Raw genomic sequence first — 13,368 nt, forward strand, 5'->3', positions numbered from 1 at the left:
ATTTAGAGACAATATGAACTAAATCACCTTTGGTATAAAATAAATGTAAAAATAATGTTGGCTACTACCATAATTACTCATTTCTGTGTTAAATGCTACAACACCTTCATTCAGATTGCTGAAGATTTTCTGATTTGACTTACTGGAGTAGAGCACATGCCCAAGATAAAGTTTTGGTTCACGTTCTGAAGATTACTGCAGGGTCCACGCCATGGTGAAGGCTGACGTTGTCTTCTGGTGCACTTTGGCCAGGGCACTCCTTGAGGAATTGGTGGAGAAACTATCTCAGAATATTAAGTGCTTTCTCCATGGTTCTTACCTTTGCTGTATATTTTCCTGCAGAAGGGTTACAATACTGCTATGGATAAAAGGCCTAAAGGAAAATGAGCATTTTGAATTTCAAGAAAGGAAGTAAATTAACTCAGCCAATGTAAATTCTTTGAAAAAATCCCCTACTTTTGCATCTCTCTTACACAGACTTCTTAAAAATAAGCTGAAAAATTTATACTGGCAAAGAATCTCAGGAGTTCATATAAATTGTTTTTGAGACTTTGTAAATCTTCCCTAAGATCAAAGAAGTGCCATATTGTTTGTGTCTTTTCTCAAACTTTGCCATTTCTGAGGTCCAAACATAATCTCATAAAATTTAGGCTACTATGTTTTACTATGCTTATACTGCAGCCCTTGGATGCCGTATTCTAAATTACTTTAAAAAACTAAATTTCTTGTAACAATTAATCTTTTCAGTTCAAGCTCTATCAAAATATCCATTTCTCTAATACCACACAAAATATTCATGCATTTATTCTTCTGTTTACAAATAAATGCCAGCTGCCATGAATAGCAAAGTGTAATGATAGGCTGTTTTAGCTTTGCATTGTCCTGTCCTGTACTTACTCAGGAAAATCTTAGCTGATAGAGAGTGCTTATAAACTCTCGTCTGAGAAAGATTCACAGTATCTTTTGTAGTCTTTACTTCAGAACAGAATGTCTGTCCTATACAGAAGTTTGCCTGAGCCAGGTAGCTAAAAGCCAATCAAGTACTTCAAACTGATTTTTTTCTTTCCCTGCGCTCATCCACGCTATCCAAGAAGTCTCCTGAAATTTGACAGTTGAGCATCTGCTTTTAGATTTCTCTTACTATTCAGACCTGTTGTGTGTAAAAAAAAAAAAAAAAAAAAAAAGTCTCTAAAAACTTATTTGGCCATTGCAAACACACATTGAAAACACTAGCCAGAAGTGGTAATGTATCTCTAATGTTAGATACTTCCAGTTTTTCTTGTAAGCATATTTAATCTGCTAATACATATGTAGAAAGAAAAGACAGTATATTTTAGCATCCATGTTGATTGCAACATCATGCTTTTGGCAAAAAGTGAGCAATTTCTAAGGCCCAGTATATGCAGTGAACACATCCATATGTTGCAGAGGAACTGGGGACTGAATTGTGCGGACTTGTAAATTCTTCTACCATTTGCTGAGAGTAAATCCAGGGTGGGTCCATAGGATTGTTCTACATTTATTCTTTTTGCAACAACATATCCGGAGCACATTAGGCACCATGTAAAGGCAGATTTGCACTTAGAAATGTGAGAGTATTAAAATTCTGTACGCAGATGTAATTTCAAAACAGACTCATCTTAGCTAATTTGCTAAGAGGAAAACAGTTTCTGGAAGTTCTGTATCACGGAATAGCACTAGCATATTTATAGTCAGCATTTCCAGAAATAAGACATTCAGCAGCATCTTCACAGGCAGGTAAGAAAAGCCTATTCCTGTTTACAAGAGTCTGGTAATGAACCATGAAGGATAGTGCTTTGAGGCCTTCTGTCAAGTAGCTCACTTTTTTTGGTAATTGAAAGTGATTTAATATGTCTTGGAAAGAGAGGTCGAACCATGTGCTATAAGCCTTACCCTAGTGACTTGCTGTACAGAACTGGGACACAGCAGTTTCATGAGGACAGTGAGGAAAGACACTCTGTGTGTGTCCAAAAAGTGCAAAGAGAGCCCTTGCTCTGTATGGTACTGTTTTAATTTCCTAATACAAATCTTTGCCAGCAAAGAACGTAAACAAAGGTTAATTTCTTTATAGCTTTTGCTGTCTCCTGTGAACAGATGTTCATTCTCTACTACTCATAAGGCTTTAATATGCAGGTTTTTAGAAGTGAGTTTCACCCAGGTTCATTTCACTTTGTGAAAAAGTTTTCTTTTCCCCCTTTTCCAGTAATAACCCCTCTCCTGATGATAACTATATTAATCGTGTATCCAAACGTGAATACATTTGTGAATTTGGTTTCCTTTTCTACTACCATATAATGCATTTTCATTCTTTTGTGTGGGCTCGAGCTTCTCTCTCTCCTTGCACAGCTCTAGAGAATATAATTGCGACAGGGGGAAATATGTCCCTGCCTGGGAGACACAGTTATATCAGCCATCCCAGGAAAGAAAGGATGATTTAGCTGCCAGTAAAGATGTCAGACAAGTCCAGTGAAATGCAGGATTGCTAGCAAGGGAGCTGAGTGTCATACCTACCCATCAAAAGGGACAAGTAACCATGAGCCACCTCCGTTACAAAGAGGTTACACAACACGAGAAAAATAAATATCTCCAAATTGTTCTATCTCAGTCTAAATAAATTATGTAAATGTTTAGATAGAAAGCAGTGATCTAGAAGGATAACTGAGATTATTTTAGTTGCCTAATTAGAGAGAAAAACAGAAAACAAAAAGAAATGAAGAGTAAAAAGAGCAATATGTAAGTGGTATTGGAGGAGACCCAGTATGGGATAAGATTCTTTGAAGCTTTCATTATTGCTATTTTATTTTTTTCTCCACAGTATAGTCTATCCTGTACCTGGCTTTTCTGCTAATTTAGATGACCATAACAGTGTACAACATTAAACACTGGATTTTCAGAGGGAAACCTAAGCATGCTTATTCCCATAGTGACAAGCACTGTGAACAATCCTTACAAGACGCAGAAATGGAAATAATGAATATTTCTGTTTTATTCCTGAAAGTATTTATAGTGTAGACCTTTATTCTGTTTCTGCACTGCAAAAAAGCCTCTGTAAGGAAGAATCTCAATGCTCTCTCACTTTTTGGAGAGCAGAAATTGGCTGGCAGCAGGTTAGTGCTATTATTCTTTCCATTGTTACTAGAGTTCAGGAGCTTCTTGAAGACAGGCGTGAACTTCCATGCTTAAAAAAGGGAACAGAAATGTGTAGCAAGGACAGCTTCCAGTTCTGGTTCGACTTCATAATCTCCTGCAAAAACATGGGCAACAGCTACAATTTACCTGCGGCACCTGCTGGAAAAAAGACTTGTGCTGGAGAGGTGACTGCTGTAGCCCAAATCTTACACTGAATAAGTTTTTCAGGACTTTTCTAGATTTTGAACTAAATAGTGAGATGTACCAGTGGATCACAGAGTATTAGAAGACAGTGAACAGGAAGCTTGCTCCCATCTCTCTTTTTTTGTAAATGAATGTGAGTATGGCATTAGTAGATTTTAAGTTAAGCGTAAACTAGTATTGTACCCTTCTCACTGAGATGAAGTGATGCTGACATTTTGTGGGCTTTCATCCACTTCCCAGTTTTTGAGCTTGCCATTGGGATAAACCTGCTGGAATCTATTGAGCCCCTTTCCTTAAAAATGTAGACGATGCTTTGTTACCTAAAAAGATTAGGGTGAAAAATAAACATCCAACAAAGGCTGTGGGTATTGTACACACTACAAGAAGTCAGTGCCATCAAAGTAGTTGATTTACTAAATCAGTCTACTAATTCAGTGATTACATTAAACCTGGATGGAGTGTCAAGCTTTTCCTTCAAAACTACATTTATAATATGGCTGTCCACTACACTGTGTTATTTAGAAGCACATTACTTAACCTCAGGCTGATAATTTTATCCCTTTCCACCATTCCTCCATGGGATGTATCCCCACCCATTTAATCCTTGACGTTTGGATCATGTCAGTTAACCAGGGCACATGTAATTAGCATGTATCTAAGGGTAAACATGCACAGGTAACTAATTGTTTACAAGACTGGAATGCATGTGGCTCCTAGCTCTTCATTTCCTTATATAATTGGTACTGCAAAAGAAAAAACTTCTTGCTTTTTTATGTAAGTCAAAAAAAGAATAATTCAAACCCTCTAAAACATGTTTCCTCCATCTAGAAAGCAGATGAACAGTTTAAAACTAGCTTAAAGAAATCAAATCTAAGACAACTTATATGACAAAGTTTCAGCCAAAAATACTTTTTGCAGCCAAACTATCAAATCCTCTGAAAGAGTGTTTATAATGGAATTGCTGATGCAACCCTTATTATAGGGATATGAATAGCTATAATGAAGGCTTCAGTTGATGCTCTGGCAAGCGTACTGCTAAAAATTATTCTGAATTTATCTGGCATTCAGAAAATGCTTGAAGTGGCCAAAATGTTTACACCATCATTATCATTTTGACAATATCTCTTTTATCCCAAAGGAAGTCAGTGATGAACAAATTCTAGCAACGTGTGAGACATGCATATTTAGCATCTGTTATGCATGCTCTTGGCAGCATTGTTTCATATGAGAACACTGGGGCCAAGAGCTCAACCACCAGCTTAAAAGCAGTTGTGTTGAATCAAACATTGTTGCCTATTGTGTAGTTTTAAAGCATATTAGGGAAACGCATTATGTGTTTTTTTTTCTGATGATTTGCTTTGGTTTATGACCAAGACACTCCTGGATCTGAGCAAAAATGTTAAATACAGAGTGACAGTATTTTGGAGTTCCATGGCTTTTCTTTGGTTCTTTCACACCACCCCTTTGCACAGTTTTGAAATGCCAGTCACACTTCCATTTTCTGAGAAATCATAGAAAGCATTGTTAATCCTGGGCTAATTATACATACAAGCATTTTCCTGGAAGTTCATGGTTTTAGGTTCCTGAAGCAGTTCGAGGTAGGTATCTGATGACAGGAATTCTTGGTGGGTTTTTGGTGCATCGTAGCATAGGATGCATGTGCGCAATTGCATCCTGTAGTAATTTCATCTGTTTTATTGGTTCTCCTTTTTCTATTAGTGTATATCTAGACAATAAAAGCACTTCTTGTGCTTCTGCTGGTTTGGCTACATGCAAGATTGCACTGATTAATCAAGTTTGGGTGCTAAATCGATTTTATTAAACTCCCATGCAGGGAGCCATCAAGTGAATTAAACCCATCCTGTAGTGACTTACCTTAAGTTGAGAAGTATTTGACTTACCCTAAATCAATATAAATCAGATTTTAAATTATTTAAGTGGGTGCACAGTAGTGTTTGCACCAGTCTAATGAAATAAATTTTAAAACACAGTTTAAACAAGTTCAATATAATGTAATTCAGGCTTCTGGCTGTATTTTCAAGGATTTCAATGCTGATGACAGTAAAAACAGAATACCTGTACAGAAAAAAAAAAAAAAGTACATGAAATTTCTTAAGAGAGAAGTATTTTTTAAGAAACAGGAGTTTTCCCTCATAGAATTTTCATACAGCAAATGCTAGAATTTCTACTGAAAACATCCTGTCATTTTAGAAATATCAAAAGAAAAAAAGTAGCATAGCATCATTTTGAAAGTAGTTTGAAATGAAATGTAAATGGTTTTCTTGAGTGTTAGGGCAAATGCCGTTGTGTGTGTCAACATCACTGAAAAATAAAATTCTGTAAACTTTGTGAATTTTTCTCCTGCCACTTTTTATTTAAAAAAATAATACGGAAAAGGAAGTTGAGAATGAAACAAAAAGTATCACTTTAGTTGGGAAGCTTTAAACTGGATTTGATTTGAGGAGTTTTGCTACCAACTAGATATGCTGATGCACTGGTTTTAACAAAAAACTCTGCCTCAGTCACAGTCTGTAGCCATGCAGCAGGGACACTAGACCAGGAAGAGTGAGTGTCTTGAATATCTTCTGCTCTTCATTGGATTCCAAGCAGAAGATTTTTTGCATAAAATCATTCTGAATGAGATGGAAAGATATTTGAACTTTGTCTTGCATAATCCCTACGTGTAAGGAAAGATTTTGATACATCTTCACACCATAGTGAATTAAAAAACCTAGTTTTTCAATCAGGAAAAAACAATGTTTTCCTGAAAGTGTTTGAAAAGTTTGGCTTCTAATGGGAAATGAAAGTATATTCTGAAGTGAGGGAAGTTGCTGTGAAAGAGAGTCCCTCTTTTTTCCTGTATTCTGGTCCACGACTCTTATTTAGCTTGCATGTTCTCTCCAATTTATTCAAAATTGCCTGATCTACCATGTTACTAATTCCATTTTCATTCTTATGGCCATTTTATCTCCTTCCCTTTGCAGGCAGTTAGATGTCTTTACTCTGAAGTTTATGACTATACATAACAAAAGTGGAAATTAATAGCTGCCTTCTGTAATCTTAGTCTTTTCTTTGGGGGCATAGGTTGCTTAGAGAAGGTATCTCTTGTACTGAACACCAATAAAAAATAAATAAATAAATAAATAAATTGGCTCTTAACGACGGTACTTGGCACAGGTACAGCTCATTGCAGGCTTAACTGATAGTGGGTCCTTTCTCGGTGTGAGATTTAATTTTCTTTTAGATAGCTAGCTGTGCTTGGTGTCAGTGCATATAAACCATCTTGTCAGCAGTTGGTTGCACACTGAGATGGGAAAGTGCCCCATGGGAAGCAAGAAGAAAACCACTTCTTAGCATCATATCAACTATAGGACTCTGTGCAGCGCTGTCAAGGCTGAGCTCATATATTATGGATATTGAGCTACAAGATATGTCACCATTTGAAGCAAAGAATGGGAGGTATACTGGGAGAATGGAAGAGGCAATACTAAGCACTGTCACATTAGTAAGCCACCAAAAGTACATTGGATTAATCAAAACACCTATGACACAATCCAGCCCATAAAATACCTGACAGCTTCAGTTTGCTTTAAATATGTATATATAAATGCATATATGTGTATTTTGGGGTGATTAACTACAGTACTGTGATTTCCATGAAATTCAGTGGAGAGCAGAAAAATTAAATAACTGTAGGTCAAAGCAGAAGCCACTTGAAGAATGCATAGCCTCGTAAATGAGCTGGTTTTCAACTTTACTTAGTAGTATCCACTAAACAATTAAAAAGTAAGCCATGATTCTGATTCATTAAGAAGTAGTTTGGTTCTCACAGAGGTAAAAAATAAAAAATTAAAAAAAAAAAAAATAAAAATCTCTTATTGATGTAAAATGAAGATACCAGATGAAATAACTGGTACCAAAAGTAGTCGTGGTGACAGAAAAGATTGAGTCCTTCATTATTGTTCCTTCCAGATGTGGAACATGAACAACAGTTGACCTGTTTGGACTGTTCTGTCCTACTCCTCCACGATTCATGTCTCACCTAACTCAAACACTCCATCATTTCCCAGACTGTTGCTTGTTCTCAAGTCCTACCTGCTCATTTGGCGTGTGTTACATGAATGCCCTGAATGGGTGATTTTTCCAAGTGCAAGGAGGAGAGTTGAATGAAACAAACAGATGTCATGGTGCCTTTCTTCTCAATTTTTTCCAGTCTTCTTGTTATTGTCTTTGCAGTTCAGAGAAGAAAGTACTGCTACAGCTTTGGGTTCACTCTCTTCCTAATTGGTGAAGCTGATTTTCTTGTACTCTGATGTGCTTCTTTGGCCAAGGCAATGGGGACCTGGGCTGTGGGCAGAATATAGCCTGTTCAGAGCCTTTTCTTATAAAAAACACACAAGGATATATTTCATGTGTGACAGTGTAACACTCTTAGAAGCTTGATATAAAAACAAAAAAAAAAATGGAGTAACCAGAAGAAAACAAAAGGAACTACACTGAGATTATTGCATAGAACAAATGCTCAATTTGTAGTCCTGAGGTACTTGGCATCTCTCAGAATTATGTACTTTGAAACTGCTTGAACAACTCGAAAATCACATACACATTTTCAAGGTATCATAAGGTGATAGGTCAATAATTACCCTAATTGGTCCACACTTTTCCAGCTAGCTGTTTGGAACAAAAGGTCAATTTGGGCCCTATAAATAGAACTCATAGAAGCTATATGCTTTATTTCCCAGTGCACAAAAGTTGTGATTTTTTGTTTTTTATTAACTAGCCTTATCTGGTCCTAAAAATTCTGTCTTTTGGAAACAGCCTAAAACCCTAAAGGTCTCCAGACACATCAGAAAATGCAGTAGCTTGTTCAACAATAGGTGTGCTTTACATTAACAAATGGTAGATAAAATTTTACAAGTTTTTGTTTATAGCAATTGGAGGACCTACATATTTTTGTACTTTTTGAAACTAGCTAAAAGAAAATAAATTTCACTTTTTGGAGGGGACACCTCCTCCAAAGAAAATTTTAAGAATGACCACCAAATACGTCATAGACTTCTAGCATTCAGTCCTTTCCAGATTAAATTTAAACTTGTCCTGGCAGCCAAAGAAATCTTCCACTCTCTGCTAATATATATGTAAACCATAGAAATGCTCCTTCTGCTGGTAGATTCAGTCCATAAACCTGATCACGTAATCTACACACAATCCTATGAAACTGCCAGCTGGCACCCAAATAGAAGAGAGAATTTGGTGGGTGATTAACGGAAGGTCAGCACAGCACATCTTTGATCAGACGTTATTATGGGTGTTACAGAACAGACAGAAGTATAAAAATGCAAATGGGGCAAGGGGTGTCAAAAGCAAAGAAACAATTGATTCGGGCTTCCTATACTGTGGGGTACAATAAGTAATGAAACTGCTGGATTTGTTGGCCAAAGACACACAGGAGAGAGTGCTGAGAAGGCACAGCTGGCCAGTGGGGTGTCCGATTTTCTTGTCCTGGCAGCTGGGCACCAGGGCCCCAGGGAATTGGAGCTATTGCCTGGGGCAGCTGAGCATGGCCAGGTGGGGAAATCTCAGGCACAGGAAGGGCCTGACAAGCAGCTTGTGGCTGAGTGGCAAACTGGGAGATTTCTTAAAGAAAGAGGGGCCTGCATGAAGCGAGGAGCAAACACAAACATCAAACTTAAGAAATGATGGTAAGAACAAGACTTTCCTAGAAGCCCAAGCTGAATGCGTTATGTAGGTGCTCGAGCTGGGAAGCCACTAAAAGTTATGGACTAGGAGAGAGCCCAGGAGGCCTGGCTTTTTTTTTTTTTTTTTTATACTCAGAAAAGTTCACAACTTCTAGAATGAGATTTCAATTTCCCAATGAAAGCTATTCTTAGAGAATGCAAGCTTTTGGTGGCTCTGGCATGTTTAAAAGGCAAGCAGACCTATTTAAAAACAGCATTTCTATTACAAGACTTACAAACAGAATATTGTTTGCTTTAGATACTCTCTATACATAGCAGCAAGTTTAGCAGTTTAATGGAAGCGATGATGATTTCGTTAATAAATCATAAATATTCATTTTGACAACCTCTGCAAGTCAGTTAAGGACCATGGCTATCTTAGACTTTTTTTTTTCAAGGCTTATTTTCAACTGCTTAGTCGTTGACTGATTTCTGAGTTCATGTTTTTTAAGACTGCTGCTTGTATTGTGTACGTCATTCTGTGCTGTAAATTCAGAGTAATTCCAAAGAGAATATTCTTCAAGAGGACAACTAGAAGGAAAAGCCAGGCAATGTTTCTTTTGTATGTTGTGCTTGTGGTTTTTTTTTTTTGTTGTTTAAGTGTATTTAATGATGTTAAAAAGAAACCAAACATATGAATTTGAATAAGGTTAGTAAATGCTTGAAAGAGAGCTGAAAATAATGTTCAAAAATTGTTTTAAAAATGTTAAAAATGTTTCACTTTTATAACTTGAGGAAAAAAATAAGCAAATGTTTGGTTGACAAGAGGAAACTTCTTTGTTTTTCATTTTGTTTTGTTTCCCATGAGAAAATGAAAAAGCTTTTTTTCAACTGACCTGAAATGATCTTTCTTTTAGTGGTGGAAGGTGCAGTTATTTACATGATTCAGCCTGTCATTCAGCTGAGGTGACAAAGATTGCAATTTCTGACAAACAATAGCTGAGTCAACTCTAAAATCCAAGTTAGCCTTCTGTTGTTTTTCTAGGTACTATAAATTGACAGCAAGCACACTTGGGCTCAGTGGAAATTGGAAGTCTTGTGAATACCTAACAATATTGTTTAATTTGAGACATGTTTTCTGTATTGGTGTCCTGATCGGCTTTTCATAGCAGAGGGGAGGGGGCATGGAGTAGGCAGGGCTGGGGGTGAGGGGAAAAAAAAATAAATAAAAAAAAAAGCATTTTTATGTTTCTAAGCCTGAACTGGAAAGACAGAAAGACAGTGCTGGCAAGAATAAAGTGGTGTAGGATCTCGTGACTTGAAACCCTGGAGTAATCATGTAGTAGGGTCAACCCAGAAATATCTATTGAACATTGAATCCACATAACGCATACCCTTCAGAGTGCAAAACTGCAATACTTCATAACTAAATTAATTAATCGTTTTAATTCTTTGTTCATTGTAGATGCACTTTGATTTTCTGTCCCATGATCTGAATTTCTTGCATTTGAGAAAAATCCTTTACTAGGATCCATTTCACATTACGTTGTGTAATTGTCTTACTAAATCAGCAGTACTTCTTTCTACAACAGCTTTTCTACAGACTGACTTGATTTTAAAAGTTTTCAAAATTATTTTTTTTTCAAAAAGTGTGGCAAAAAGACTTTTCAAGGATGTAATATTTCACTAATATACCTCCTATCATATGATTCAGAGTGGTGGAATTACACAGGTGTAATTTAGGGCAAAACTGAGCCTTCAGACTTGAGTCTAACTTGAGGAATAATATATGCATTCAACCAGCAAAAGCTGTAACTCATTATATCATCTGAAATGTGTTTTAGTCACATAAAGTATTTCATTTAAACGATTCTAATACTTGTGATAGACAGAAGCAGAGAGGATGGCCTCATATATTAACGGTTCCATTATTCTTTATGCTGTCAGTCATTACCTAACCTTCCATTATGGAGGGGGAGGTTAAATGGCACTGCTGAAACAGTATCTTCTCCCTCGTTAATAATAATGTTTGCATGATTCTGTTCTGAATAATGGATTAACAATTTTCACCACCAGCAGGCAGGCCAGTGGGCAACTGTAATTTATAAAGCAAGTTAGTAAAACTATATTTAGGGAGTAATAAAAACAGTTGAAATGAAGGTTGAGCTGGACTGAGATGCCTTATTAGGCAAAGGATGTCGACAGGCAGTAGCAGAACTTGATCTCCGCTATGGACCTGAAGCTTTGAGATTATAGGCTTTATTAAAAAAAATAAAAAAAAAAATAAAAAGTTTGACATTTGATTTATCTAAAGAGTTGTGCAAAGACAAAGAAATAATAATATAACACTGCTTTTCATTTTCCTTTATAGCAGTATCCATCTTTTAAAGTAGTATTACCAGCATGCCAAGTGAGAGAAGGCATCGAGAGCCTTGCAGGAACAGCTTCACAAGGGAGGAGAAGCCAATAATGCAAAGTATGATTGCTATGTAAGTGAAATTTTGAATTCATTTATGCACACATCCACACATATTATGGTATAGTTGCAGAGGCTATCACTTCTTTCAAAAATTCCACACTGAAGTTATTGCCTGCCTGTCACGGGAAACAGTCTCAAAAATTGATTGTCATTACGGAGTTGAGTACAGAGGCAATTCTACTGACTCCCTTACACCTGCCCTCTACCCTGAACTTGGTAAACAAAAAACTCATGTGTACATCCTCACAAGGTGGAATCCTACTAGGATAATAGGCGCTTCAGAGAGTTTATTGGAAGAACAAGGTTTCTGGGAAATGTACTGCTTTCTGATGGAGTAAGGCAGACTGGGAAATAGGAATAGATCTAAGGCTTTAATGCGTGTAAGTGGAAGAAAACATGGTTGTGCTGTTTAGCACTTTATGTTAGATAAGGCTGAGACACCAGCTTGCTTTTATTTCTTTGCATGATCAGTAATGCAAATACTAATGTATCATGAGGGAGTGTAGCTGTATTTTGCTGGATTTTGAGTCTCGATGAAGTAAAATGTATAACCTGGGGCAAGAAATTTGTTTCTTTATTTTGTTTTTTGTTTGTTTGTTTGCTTTTGTCACTGAATTCCACATATAAGAGATCCTATAGGAGGCAGTGATTCTCCTAAAACATGAAAATTTTGAAATGATAACAAATGCTATCTGAAAGTACTGCTGCAGAGTCTGGAGAAAAATGTTTTCTTCTGCGAGATAATTGTAGTAGTAAAGATCATTGCCAATGCTGTATGAGCCCAATAAAATGCGAAAAGAAAAAAACAAACAAACAAAAAAAAGCAGTGTAGTAATAGGACAACTTCAATTACAAAGGATTGTTGGCATTCTTTCCAAAATAAGTGAAGATTGATCTTTGGACAGACGCTGTGAGCTATGTGAAATTGCTTCAGCTAAATATATGCTAATTGGCATTTGAATGAATTTTGTTAATCTCCTGCTTAAATAAATAGGTATAGAGAAAAGCTGAGAACAAGTCCTCACTTCTCCCTATTTAAAAAAAAAATATATATGTTATCATAATAAAATATATAAGCAAGTAACATACAAATATGTATTTTTATATATTGCATTATTTGCAAAGTATATCACAATAAACGATGCTTTTCTCAAGCATTTCTGAGGATTGTAATTGGCAGAAAATCATTGAAATTGTACAGTAAAGGCATAGAAAGCGGTTTTGAGTGCCCCTAGTTTCTTCTGCTGTAAGTGAAAATCTTCCCAGAAATCCTCTATTCAGTTAGGTGGCGTGCTCTGATGTCCTAATGAAACAGAAAATTCTGGTAATAGAGGTAATAGATGGAATCTGTGATCCAGGATGGGCTCCTATCTGCTTTTGGTCACTGAGTTGAGACAAAACTTCACAGTGCCCTAATTTGAAGATGAAATTGTAGCATGAAATTGGGGCTTATATTCTTCCTTCAGGTTTGTCCATTCAGTGTCAACACCTAAAATTTTAAAGAACATTGGTTTCAATAGCAAGCTTTAAGTTTAGTTTGAAATACAAACAACAAAATAATTGGAGGTGATACTTGGAAGTATTGCTCTTTGCTCTTTGCATCTTGCTGTAGTTTTGTAGGAGAAAAAATAAATGTAGTTTTGTAGGAGAAAGAAATAAATGTCTGTTTGGAATCTCAGCTTCTTCTTATATCCCTTTCTTGTTGCTTACCCTGGCAACAGTCATGTTAATACTCTGTTTTCTGTTGTGTTAAGGTGTAGCTATTCCAAAATAAGAAAAATGTCTTGAGACAGTGATCAGAACAATTAATAGTAAAGTATGTTTCAGCTAACACCTGTTAGCAATATCTTGCTACAC

The 13,368-nt window shown here is 36.4% G+C and overlaps 1 protein-coding gene across 6 annotated transcripts in view; it reads left to right on the forward strand.

Annotated features, from left to right (window-relative positions):
- LOC106038647 (bifunctional heparan sulfate N-deacetylase/N-sulfotransferase 3) overlaps positions 1 to 13,368 on the forward strand; it is a 491,131-nt gene that overhangs the window by 299,197 nt on the left and 178,566 nt on the right. For all 6 annotated transcript variants that reach the window (XR_010831310.1, XR_010831312.1, XR_010831311.1 and 3 more), the window contains exon 6: positions 11,404 to 11,521. The gene's annotated coding sequence lies outside the window, so the exon portion shown is untranslated. The remainder of the gene's footprint in view (positions 1 to 11,403; positions 11,522 to 13,368) is intronic.

The sequence above is a fragment of the Anser cygnoides genome, chromosome 4, assembly GCF_040182565.1.
Source record: "Anser cygnoides isolate HZ-2024a breed goose chromosome 4, Taihu_goose_T2T_genome, whole genome shotgun sequence".
In the NCBI taxonomy this organism is placed as follows: domain Eukaryota; kingdom Metazoa; phylum Chordata; class Aves; order Anseriformes; family Anatidae; genus Anser; species Anser cygnoides.